Raw genomic sequence first — 12022 nt, 5'->3', positions numbered from 1 at the left:
GTCGGGTGTCCTGGTCGAATGGTAATTCTTGACGATCAATTCCCGCGCTGTCAAACTATTATTGTGGTGGAATTTAATCGGGGCAGAGGTAATTATAACGGGGCGCAACGATTGAAACAGGGGGAGCGCGCGTCCCGTTTTTCGCAACGTAGGGAGAACCCTGGGCTGAAGATGTACTAATGTTGTTCTTTACGGGTTGTAGATTTACATGAAGCAGTTATAGTGTATGATTTTCCTGGTAACTGACAGGCAAATGGCCAACCTGCCAATTGCCATGGCTGCAACTAAATGTTGTTTCAAGGTTACTAGTCTTTACACATCTCATATACACACTCGGTAACTGTCATGGTGCTCCTTGATGCAGTGGTGCGGGATGTAATGTATTTATATGTAATAATATGTGAAATGATAATATATGAATATAAGATATTGATAATATAATATAATAATATAAAATATAGCATATTAATTATCAATTATATAATGTTCCATATCCCTGTTTCCCGGTCCCTAGGTTCCCCAGTCCCTATGTCCCCCTGTAACGACCATGTTACAAGGCACTCCCCCCCCCCTCACACGCGACGCGGGCTCGCCGCGTTGCTACAGGCGGTCGACAGAGGCATTGATTCTACGGTGTTGCCCCTAGCAACCACAGGCGATCAATACGGCCTGCGAGCTGAGCAGTCAAGATGGCGGCCCGCCGTCGCCACGACATGCCGCTGCAGTGCCGCTGTCACAGCACCCACGCCGGCTGGTTGGGGATTAACTTCACCCTCCCAATTAGCGGTGCGTACGTGTCGTGATTAGTGGCGGCAGCCCTGGCATGAAGGCGAGACCCGGTGATGCCCCGCGGCTAACGCGATGCGACTTTAGAACCGCTCGACCGTGGAGTGTCACAGGGTGGTGGGATTAGCCAGATTAGATGTGCTAAATGCAGCGTGAAAAGCTCTCAACGCTCGAGGCAGCGGCCATATTGAGCACCCGTGACGCATCCGCGCGAATAGACGGCGCCACCTCCTGGACGGTGGTGCTACAGAATAGCGGATCTTCAGCGTTAGGAGCCGCCACCGTCCAGAGCTAAGGTGTTGAAGCCAGGTGAACGCGGATGAGTCGGACGCGGTGGTTAGCGCGCGCGGCGCGTACGTGAGCATGCGCCGCGCGCGTGGCAGCGCCTATAAAAGCCGCTGCACAAGCGGATTCAAGGAATGCTCCCTCAACACCGGACACGACCGCTTGTGCTTCATACCATTGTAACGGATCAGTGTCGAAATTAAACCTGCAGTCATGGTATATATTCTTTGACTCTGCTCTTTGTCTATGTCTTTTGGCTACGAGTACGACATACCAATATACAACTATACCGTAACGTAAAACACTGCGTTACATATTTGATGCCGCGAGAGTGGGCGTTTCTGGGCTTATTGTGAGCATACCCACGGTGCTATCCACTACTACGTATCACGTACCGTCATCACAATAGCATCGTGTTATCATCACTATATTTTCACCCACCGCCGTGACTGACGATTTCATAACCACGCCGTACCGTGGTCGGGTATGTGAAACTAACCTGCTGCAGGTTTAGCTAAGAGATATTCTAATTTAGTTACTTACTACCTTATATCATAGCTTCTAATTCACTGCTTCTATATCACTGTTTCTAATTTACTGCTTCTATATCACTGTTTCTAATTTACTGCTTCTATATCACTGTTTCTAATTTACTGCTGCTATATCACTTGCTTCTTCATAGTCGCCCTTGCTGACATGTGCGCGTCTTGTACGAATGTAGTGTACACTCATACAGCTGGAATTGCTAATTGCTGTTATTTCGCTCGACTATTCAGTGATCTCTAGTGTGTGTACGCCTGTGCGTGCGTCTGTACGCCTGTGCGTGCGAGTGGACGCCTGTGTGTGCGTGTGTACGCCTGTGTGTGCGTGTGCGTGCGCGTGTATACGCTTGCAGCGCGTCTGTGCTCGTGTGCGTGTGCGTGCGCGCGTGTGCGCTTGCGTCTGCGTCACGTGTGTGCGCCTGTGTGTGCGTGCGCGTGTATACGCCAGCAACGCGTGTGTGCGTGTGTGCGCCTGCGTGTGCGTGCGCGTGTGTGCGCCTGTGCGTGTGTGCGCGTGTATACGCTTACAACGCGTGTGTGCGCGTGTGCGCGTGTGCGTGTGCGTGTGCGTGCGTGTGAATACGCCTGCAACGCGTGTGTGCGCGTGTGTGTGAGCGTCTGTGTGTGTGTGTATACGCCTGCAACGCGTGTGTGCGCGTGTGCGTGAGCGTGTGTGTGTGTGTGTGTGTGTGTGTGTGTATACGCCTGCAACGCGTGCGTGCGCGTGTGTGAGTGTGTACCTGCTTCCGTAACGCGTGTGCGCGTGCATGTGTGTGTCTGCTGGGGACAGCTTTAACCCCCCTTGTGTCTGCCGGGGACAGCTTTAACCCCGCTTTCCCAATGGTAAGGCTTCACAATACGACATCGCAGATCTGGCACACGTATTCAGCGAATCGTTATGCCCAACCATTGAATCAGCAGCTGCTACATTCCAACATGGACTACGTGTCGCCGAAGCTTGGACTTTAGTTCCGCGATTCACGGGCGATAACGTGCCACTTTCGATTACGTTCGACGACTGGCTCAGCACTTTGAATTGGAGACAGTTGGAATTGTGTCTCGTCGCTACGTTGTTGCGCGTGTTTGGTTTGGTCGACGCTCGGAGGACACACTGCTGAGATTTCTCATCGCCTCCTTCTTGAGAGGCCTACTATGACTTGGGAACAGATCACTGAACAGCTGACTAAGCGCTTCCGCGATCCGCTGCGTCAAGTAGACGCGCAGAATGCGCTCAAGAAATTCCAGCAGAATAGTGGCGAAAATATCCGCCCGTATGGAGACAGGTTATTGACTCTCGCGTTGCAAGCGATTCCGGTCGAGCAACTTTCGACTGCTGAGATGCAGGCCCATCTCGTCGACATTTTTTTGGATGGACTAAGATCGGCCCATACACCGCGACTGTTGCTTCATCGCAACCCTACAACGCTAACTGACACCATTGACCTTGCAGCGGACGAACACGTACTAGAGTCATCTCTAGTGGCACGACGACAAAACCGTAACGACGCGTTCGCTGATCCCTACGACACGACAGAACCTATGGATGTCAATACCATACTACGCCCTACGCCATCGGAGCATCTGCTTAGAGAGGTGCGCAGCTTGCGTACACTCATAACTCAGACCGTGCCACATGTTCAGTCGCCCTCAATGAATGAGTCATCACGAGACATGACACGACAACCCCCGTGCCAACAACGTTCACAAGCGCTCCCACCCCGCGACGTTCAGCTCAGACCTTGCAAATGGCAACCCCCTCCCTCCCCACACGACGCGACCAGCGTCCACCTGTTCGTAATCAGGCTTATCTGCCACCTGCTTCGCGCCAACGCGCCCCATTTTAACCATCAGCGTCGGCACCTACCCAAGACCGACGCAACACTTGTTGCTATGCGTGCAGCCAACTACGTCACTACACGCGTGACTGCCCTCTCCGCCGCCGATTAGAGGATTTTCGCCGACGCCCCCGCAACGCAATTGCACCGCCTCACCCTCACAACTTTTAGGCACGCATGAATCTGCTGCATGCGGAGCACCGGCTACCGCTACATCTTCAGCGCCAACGTGCGGCGTTAAAGTCGGCTTACTCTCACTCACAGCCCTCATTGATACTGGTAGCGATTGTACGCTTATCGATTTTGCTGCATGGCTCCACTTACCCCAGCACATACGGACGGCTGCTAGTTTCAACGCCATCTGCGCATCAGACGCCATGCTTCTTTCTGTCACAGCTACACCTTGTAGGCGCCGCCACTTTGCGCATTCTACTGGGACGGGTAACCACCCTCCATAGGTGGTACATAGTTCAGGATTTAAGGCAACAATTCATAATCGGAGCTGACTTTCTATCGGCTAACCGAGCAAACATTGATTTTGACAGAGGAGTGCTCGCACTAGGTAATAATGTCGTCACTTTGAAACTCCGTCGAGGTAGACGACCTTTCCCCACCCCTCAACTAGCTTTCATTCATCGTCCGACCGTGTTGCCCCTCAATCGGGCCAACAGTGTTTCTGTCGCGTCCCCCGCCATTTCCGCCCGGGTACGCTACTCTTTGTTAAAGGATCTCCAGCCTTTAAATTGTTTCGTAGTAACCCCCACCTCATCTTATTGCCGTCTCTAGTCGAAGTCACAGAGCAGCACACAATTCTTTGCCGGCTAGAAAATCGCTCAGATCGAGCAATCTCGTTACCTCGTAATGCCGTTGTGGCAATAGTTGAAGCCACCACCCCTCCCCACATACAAGTTATTACGTCCACGCCTAACGAGGCCGGTGTATCAGCACATGATGGTGCGACCCCGCCCTTTGATTATAATTTACTCGTGAATCACGTTCACGATTCTCGCCATCGGACAACGCTTCTAAAATTTTTACGCCAGCATGAAAGCTCATTTGCGCATACAGATGCTCAACTAGGGTGTACGCACCTTTGCGAATTCCAGATTTATATCGGAGATGCTCGGCCGTTCAAAACAAGGCCCTACCGCATGGCTCCAGAGCAACAAATCATTGTTCAGCAACAGGTTGACAAACTCATGCAGAATGGGACAATTCGCCCCTCCATGTCACCTTGGTCATCCGGCGTACTTTTGGTTAAGAAAAAAACAGGCGAGTATCGAATGTGTGTCGACTATCGACGATTAAACTTGGTTACCGTAGGGGACACTTACCCTTTGCCCCTCATCGAAGATGTGCTACAAACAATAGGAAAAGCTACAATGTTTACTACCCTCGACCTTAAGAGTGGTTACCATCAAATCCCCTTAGCGGAGAAGGACGTTCCAAAGACTTGTTTTGTAACGCACTCCGGAAGCTACGACTATTTAAGGACCCCATATGGACCAAAGATAGCACCCGCCCACTTTCAACGTATCCTCGATTACGTCCTGGAAGGACTTCGTCACAAATGTGCACTCGCCTACATCGATGTCTGTATTTAATATTTATTCACCAGACTTTGAAACCCACATGTCCGACTTGGCAGAGGTTTTTGCCAGATTTGACGCAGCTAACCTCAAGATGCGCCCCAGTAAATGTGCGTTTCTACGCCAGTCCATCAATGGGGATAGCCGCTAGAAACAGTTGCCGCTGGAGGGCTGCACATCTGCAGATTATCCGCGCACCCAGATGCACACCCGGGATAGAGTGGGGGAAGTGGGTGTTTATTCTTTTGTGTGTGCTGAGGAGTTATGTAATATGTTTATTGAGATTCACGGTAATATTAGTGGTGCATATGTGAGTGCCGTGTTTATTCTTTTGTGTGCTGCTGCAGAGTTATGCTAATTATGTTTATTGCAGATTTTATGTATGTAGGTACATGTATGACCTGCAGAAGAGCCCCCTACTGTCGTACACCACCTATATTTGCGCTGACAATATATATGCGTGTAATGTTGTTCATTTTTTCATAAAAGCACCAAAATTGGTACACATGTTGACTAGTGTATTCTGAACAATTCTAGATATGGAGCCACTCGAGATTGTGCCTTGGTCAGTTTTGGCGGCCATTTTCCAAAATGGCCGCCATTCTACTTTAACCACATGGGATATCTGCCATTTTTATTCTCTTTGCAGGTTTCTTAGAAGTAATAAATACTCCATGTGATGTGCAATTACAAATGAAAACAATACACAGGTCATTTGTTTTGATTTATTATATTTCCAACCATTGTTTTTACAAATGAAACATTGTAAAATTCGAATATTGTAACAACGGTCATTTGTATTTGCAACACAGCATCGGTGACAGGTTCAGAATTATTTTGTTGTGATGGTAGTAGTGATGGAAGTGGTGTAGTAATTTGTAATAGTGGTGTAGTAGTAGTAATTGTATTATTGTGGTAACAAGGTGTTTTATGTCTCTGCATAATATGGAGTGATCATCATCAAGAGCGGAGTCAACACGAGCGGGAGTGACCATGTCTAATAAGTTCCAGCTAGTGTATTCTTACATGGACCGTACGTCTGTTGGCCCGTCCTACACAAACTGGGAACTGTGCGCCATATGCCAGGAGGATACAGCAGAGTCCCTTGTTTGCCCAGCAAATTCGAAACGCCCAAACATCGGGAGTGCGTACAAGACACTGGCCGGGAATCTGATGCAGTTTGGAGAAGTGAGCTTATTACCCATAACGCTGCAGCTTGATAGACTTGATGAAGGAGAGGGCATCGAGGCCACATTGGTTGCCTGCAAAGCTGTATATCATAAACGATGCATGCTTCGTTATAATACTACAAAGTTGCAAAGAGCACAGAAGAGGCCAGCAGGAGGTAGCTCATCTGGTGTAGGCAATGCTGTGCCAGGAAAGTGCAGCAGGTCACGCAGTGGAGAATCAAGTACCTCTAGTCAACACTCTGCGGAATGTCTGGTGTGGACACCTTACATGAAGCCACCACCTTCAAGGTTGATCAGCGTGTGCGGCAGTGTGCAACACAAATTGGAGACCACGAACTGCTGGCACGGCTCAGAACACTTTGCAAAGCCTGTGAGTAGTTCACCTTGCTCGAGCTGCACAGATCGTTCGTCGATACATGTTTGGGGACGCTAACTTATTCACTGTATCATTCAAGGAAGGCTGCCAGCAGGAGGCTGTGCCACCTGTGCTACTTACAGTGGTAAATATATTGCTGCATGGACCCAACATCAAGAATCAAATGGATGCTCTTTCAACACAGGCAGCTTCGTCCATTGCACAACTACTGAAATTCAACGGTGTCAAGTATCAGCTGAAGCAGAAAAGAAGTACCTCTCCTGTGGGTACAAAGACGCAAGAACATCCATCTGTCAGACATGCCACATCTCGAGAAACTCCTCTGCCAATGTACATTGGTCTGGTGCTGCACGCTGAGACTCGCAAGAGGGGACTAGTGGACAAGCTCTTCAGCCTGGGTCTCAGCATCTCATACGACCGTGTCCTGCGCCTTTCTGCAGAGATGGGAAACCGGGCGTGTCAGCTGTTCCAAACAGAGCAAGTGCAACACTGCGTGTAATGTGTTTACGACCGCAGCTGTGGACAACATCGACCACAATCCTAGTTCCACAACAGCAAAGGATTCGTTCCATGAAACAGGGATCTCTCTCATGCAACACCCAATGTGTACAGATGGAGGAGTGGAGCGTGGGATTGTCATCACTGGCGAGCCTGCTGTATTAAGGACTGTTGACCATCTATCTAAGTACTACACTGAGGTACCACCCGTTGCTTCCACTGTCAAGGGCTCAACAGTACCGGCCACCTCCGTGACTTCTCTGAAACGGGACAGCTTCGCAGAGCATAAGGAGAAAGTGTATGAGTGGCTGGAGAACCTGCGAAGTGCGCTCGAAGTTGGAGATGTGACCACAGACGAAGCCTATCAGAAGACATCATGGGCTGCATACAATGCCAGCCACCAGGAGCCAGGTCAAGCTATCATCACGCGAACTTCACTGCTTCCTCTATTCCATGAGAATGCACACACGGTCGCAATGCTCAGACACTCCATGGATGTGGTTAGAAATGCCATTGAGCATCTCAACCCGGGCCAAACGCCTGTTGTGGCTTTCGACCAGCCACTGATGGCTCTTGCGAGGCAGATACAGTGGAAGTGGCCCAAAACACATGGTGAAGACAAACTGGTGGTGATGTTCGAAGGCCTGCATATCGAGATGGCAGCATTAAAGACACTAGGTGACTGGTTGCAGGGAAGCAGGTGGACACATGCACTTGCACAGGCAGTGATAGCTACTGCAGGAACCGCGACTCCTTTCTTCGGGCCTCGCACGTCACACGCACAAGAAGGGCACACCATGTCACAGCGGCTGCCTTGTACATACTCCAACGACGTGCATACGATAAGCACAGCGCCAGTGCAGAAGATGACCATCCTCCCGAGGATTTCGAAGACTGGTGCCATGAGAAAGAGAAGAGCTCTCCCCAGTTTTTGTACTGGGCAACAGTCCTGGATCTGGAGCTCTCCATCCTAATCTATGTGCGATCTGTGAGAGAGGCAGATTTTAGCATGTACTTGGATGCTCTAACTGAGATAGTCCCATGGTTCTTCGCGCTGGACCATATAAACTATGCCCGGTGGATACCGGTCCATCTGCGTGACATGGCAGAACTCCACAACAGCACCCAGAGATCTACAATGTTTTCAAGGCAGGCCACTTCACATTGCAAAAGACAAAGAGGGCATTCTCAGAAATTCCTCTTGACCAAGCGCATGCACATAATAATGTCCGTGTCAAGGGTGACGGAGGTGCCGATGGCCTTACAGACAATCGCAGTGCTCTGAGGCGCTGGATGGTCGCCGGACCAGAGGTGGCCAGAGTGATCATGGAGTTTGAGGAGGCAAACATGTATCCAAACGCCAATGAACGCCAATCCTTAACCCCATTGAATGTGATGAATATCATTTGACTCATGTTCTCCAATAATGGGTACTTTTCAGCAAAAAGTTTCAGGAGAGCAGCCATTTACAAATCAAATAATGGCTTTTTTATCGAAAATACTGGCTCATAAAATTTGAATACGCCTTTTCATGGTCAGTTTACTTAATTATACACGTAACTTATATCTACCACCAATACAATAACAAATAAGAGCATATAGCCCATTTCGCTAAAGTAGAATAGTGGCCATTTTGGAAAATGGCCGCCGTAGCTGTCCAAGGCACAATCTCGGGTGGCTCTATATCTAGAATTGTTCGGAATACATTATTCTACATGTGTACCAATTTTAGTGCTTTTATGAAAAAATAAACAATTGATCTGAAATATCAGACTACGCTGCAGGACTGCACGTTCGTGCGTGGGTGTTCACGTCCACGTCTGTGCGTTCGTGCGTGCGTGTGCACGTACAAGTGCGTGCGTGCGTGCGTGCGTGTGGTCATACATGTACGTGCATGCGTGCGTGTGTGCGAGGGTGTGCACGTCTACGTGTTTGCGTGCGTGTGCACGTACAGGTGCGTGCATGCGTGCGGGCGTGTGGTCATACATGTACGTGCATGCGTGCGTGTGTGCGAGGGTGTGCACGTCAGAAGTCCCACTTAATGGCAGAGACGGTTTTGAATAATATCGGATCTACGGAGGATTTATGTGATAGGATCATTGTCTAAGCAAGACATTTAAAATATTAAGCAGAGCCTCCGCCCCATCAGAAGATTTCTCCGCGGTGGCAAAATTGTTAAGGTGTGCTTTCATTGATTTCAACTTTAGGCGAGCTTCATTGTCAGCAGTAAGTGCCTAGTGTTCTGAGTAATCATCTCTCTGCTTTTCCTTCCTCTCCGTTTGGTTTGTGGTTTTCTTGGGGGCGGGGGCGGTCGCCGCGAGGCGGGGCCGGGGGGCGGGCCGCGGGGGCGGGGCCTGGGGGCGCGGGGGGGCGGGTGGGGGGGGCGGCGCGCAGGGCGCGGCGCGGCGGGCACGGGGGGCGGCGCAGGGCGCGGCCCGCGCCCGCCCGGGGGGCCCCGCGGCGGCGGGGGCCTCCAGCGCTCCCAGCCCGCCCAACCCCCCTCAATCCCCACTGACACCACTCGCCACCCGCCCGACCGTCATTCAATCTCGGCGGCGCGCCCTCAGCACTCCTCCGGCCGCCCCTCCCGCGCGCCGCCGCACAGTTGTCAAGCTCGCCCAAGCTCCCACCTACCTCCTTAACACTTGTCGCCAATATAAATTCCTCTCCAGACCAGCCCCCCACCCCCCCCCCCCCCCCCGGGCTATCGGCTGTCGCCCTACTAAACCGCGCAACGGTGACTCGCTTTACCACCTACTACCTCCTTGGCCATGTCACCTTACCTCATCTACTTTGCCTTTGCAGCTCGATCGCATGAGCCCGTCTATTCTCTCTCTCTCATCACCAACACCCGCAACACTGCCGGCCTCGACCTACGATTACTGACTGTCGCGCTTCCCCCACCCCTCACCGCTGAACAACTATCTGAGGCGCACATCTGCCCCTCACACTCCAGATTTAGACACTAGACGCATCCTGCCACTCAAACGCCAGCGCCCCGCCTATAAAACCAAGTCTTCCTTCTCTACTCCTATCACCGCCCTCTTCTGATCTCCGACATGTCCTTCACCGTCCCTCTAAACCGCCGCACTTGTTACGCGACCACAGTCGGCCGTATTCCACGCCCCCAAGCTTCCTCTACTGTTCCTCCCTCCTGCTCCGTCGCCGTGGGTGGAGGTCACAATCCCAACCCCCAAATCCCCGGTTCACTCCCCGGTAACCTGCTCGCCCAAATGTTTTAGTAATGTGTTACGAAGAATAGGCGCATTTAGTCCTCGGTTTCAGTCTAGACTCATTCGATTTAGATATCCTTTACTTGTTGCAGCACGGTGTGTAGCTGTACTGGCAGTCCTGGTTGTCTACCAGAAAAACGTCGTCATTAGTTCACAAATATATTGTAATACGATAGCTCTAGAAACCGGTGACAACTTTACGACAATTACGCTTCAGTTCTCTTTCGGAACGCATTCGCCTTCTACCTGCTGCATGTGATTTTCTACGTCCTCGCTATATCGTCTAAGTTGGTGGCCTAATCTCCGTACTGAATCTGTTAGCAACTCGAGGAGCGGTTAAGATTCCAATGGCAACTTAGCCAGGGACTACTTCGAGCATAATAATAGTAATCAAAAATGGCGGGAAAATAAGTATTAATTATAATGTTCCATGGTATTTCCCCAGTCTTTTGCTTCCCTACAAGCATTGTAGTATATTTACGTGGAACAAAATGTGGTGCGGGTTTTTCTTAAAACAGTATTATATTATGCGATCTATTCATATCAGTATGTGTACGTCAGAAACTCATATAACCTGTACTATAGTGTGTAACAGAGTGAAGCCAATGGCGATGTCAAACGTTTCTTTTCTCTGCGGATGCCAGCATTCCTGTATCAGGTGTCGTCAACTGTAAAGTTGTGGGTGTAGTGGATGAGAGGTGGTGTAAGGCGACGAGTAGAATGAGTGTCTCGATCAGTGTCTCTCTTGGCGCCATTAATAGCAGGAAACTTCTCATACGTCAGAGTAACCTTCCCTCCAGGTCTACGCGGCTAGATTTTTTAATCCGTTCACGTCCGTTCCAGGTGTGATTCCCAAAATTAAGTGATGGCGGACTGTAAATGAGAAAAATAGCTTGCTGGCAGTCGAGTGTAGTTGTGGTGGTATTGGCCGGGTTGTAACAGCTTATTGAGCGTTTATTATTCGCCTGATTGTGTGAGTGAGTAGAGAGAAGTCACTATTTTTTAATAAATCCAGAGAGACTTAGATTTAACTCACAACAGCATCATAGGACATATACCTGGCTGCCAATAGCTCGGCTAAGTTTAATCATGAATGCGAATCTCTTCTTATCAATTTTGTCCACGTGGTTAGGAGATATAATTTCCATTCTGAATATCGGTTGGCCTGGTCTACTTTTCTACTCATTTATTATAATGTTCCATATGCCTTTTATAAAGATCCTAAAATGCATCCATACGTTATACATTAAAACCTCGTAGATGCGAATACTGTCAATATCCCTAAAAACTGTCCTGCATTAAGTGGGATTATTCATCTGAGCATTGAGCGTGTTAATCATGCACATTTAAGCGTCAACATGCAGTCTCCCTTTCTCTTCGTCTAAAAAATAAGACTATTTAATGCAAACTCATATGAAAATATGTATTATAAAAAATGCGTGGTGGCAAATGGGCATACACTCGGAGCTAATCTAATATAACAATAATAAAAGCATGTACGAATGAATGCCGAGTGAGTTAATATAGCCAAGTACCTAGATAGAGTCTACCCAATATACTGCGAAGTACCTTTCTGTATCTGTAAGAGGACACCTGGCTCGGAATCAGTGGCTTTAGCACAATTTAAAGAGTCGCTGACTGAGCGACCTTGCCCACTGGCAACTGTGGCTCCTATCTATAATATGCAG

The 12022-nt window shown here is 49.6% G+C and overlaps 1 long non-coding RNA gene across 1 annotated transcript in view; it reads right to left on the bottom strand.

The window, feature by feature from the left end:
• Window positions 1-173: 173 nt before the first annotated feature.
• Window positions 174-12022, bottom strand: part of LOC106810141 — a 19346-nt gene continuing 7497 nt past the window's right edge. The window contains exons 2-3 of the long non-coding RNA XR_001393965.1: window positions 7973-7976; window positions 174-536 (exon numbers count right to left, since the gene is read on the bottom strand). This is a non-coding gene — a long non-coding RNA (uncharacterized LOC106810141). The remainder of the gene's footprint in view (window positions 537-7972; window positions 7977-12022) is intronic.

The sequence above is a fragment of the Priapulus caudatus genome, unplaced genomic scaffold (assembly GCF_000485595.1).
Source record: "Priapulus caudatus unplaced genomic scaffold, Priapulus_caudatus-5.0.1 Scaffold412, whole genome shotgun sequence".
Taxonomy (NCBI): domain Eukaryota; kingdom Metazoa; phylum Priapulida; class Priapulimorpha; order Priapulimorphida; family Priapulidae; genus Priapulus; species Priapulus caudatus.
Note: the sequence above shows the minus strand (reverse complement) of the source record. Positions and strands in the feature narration are given on the sequence as shown.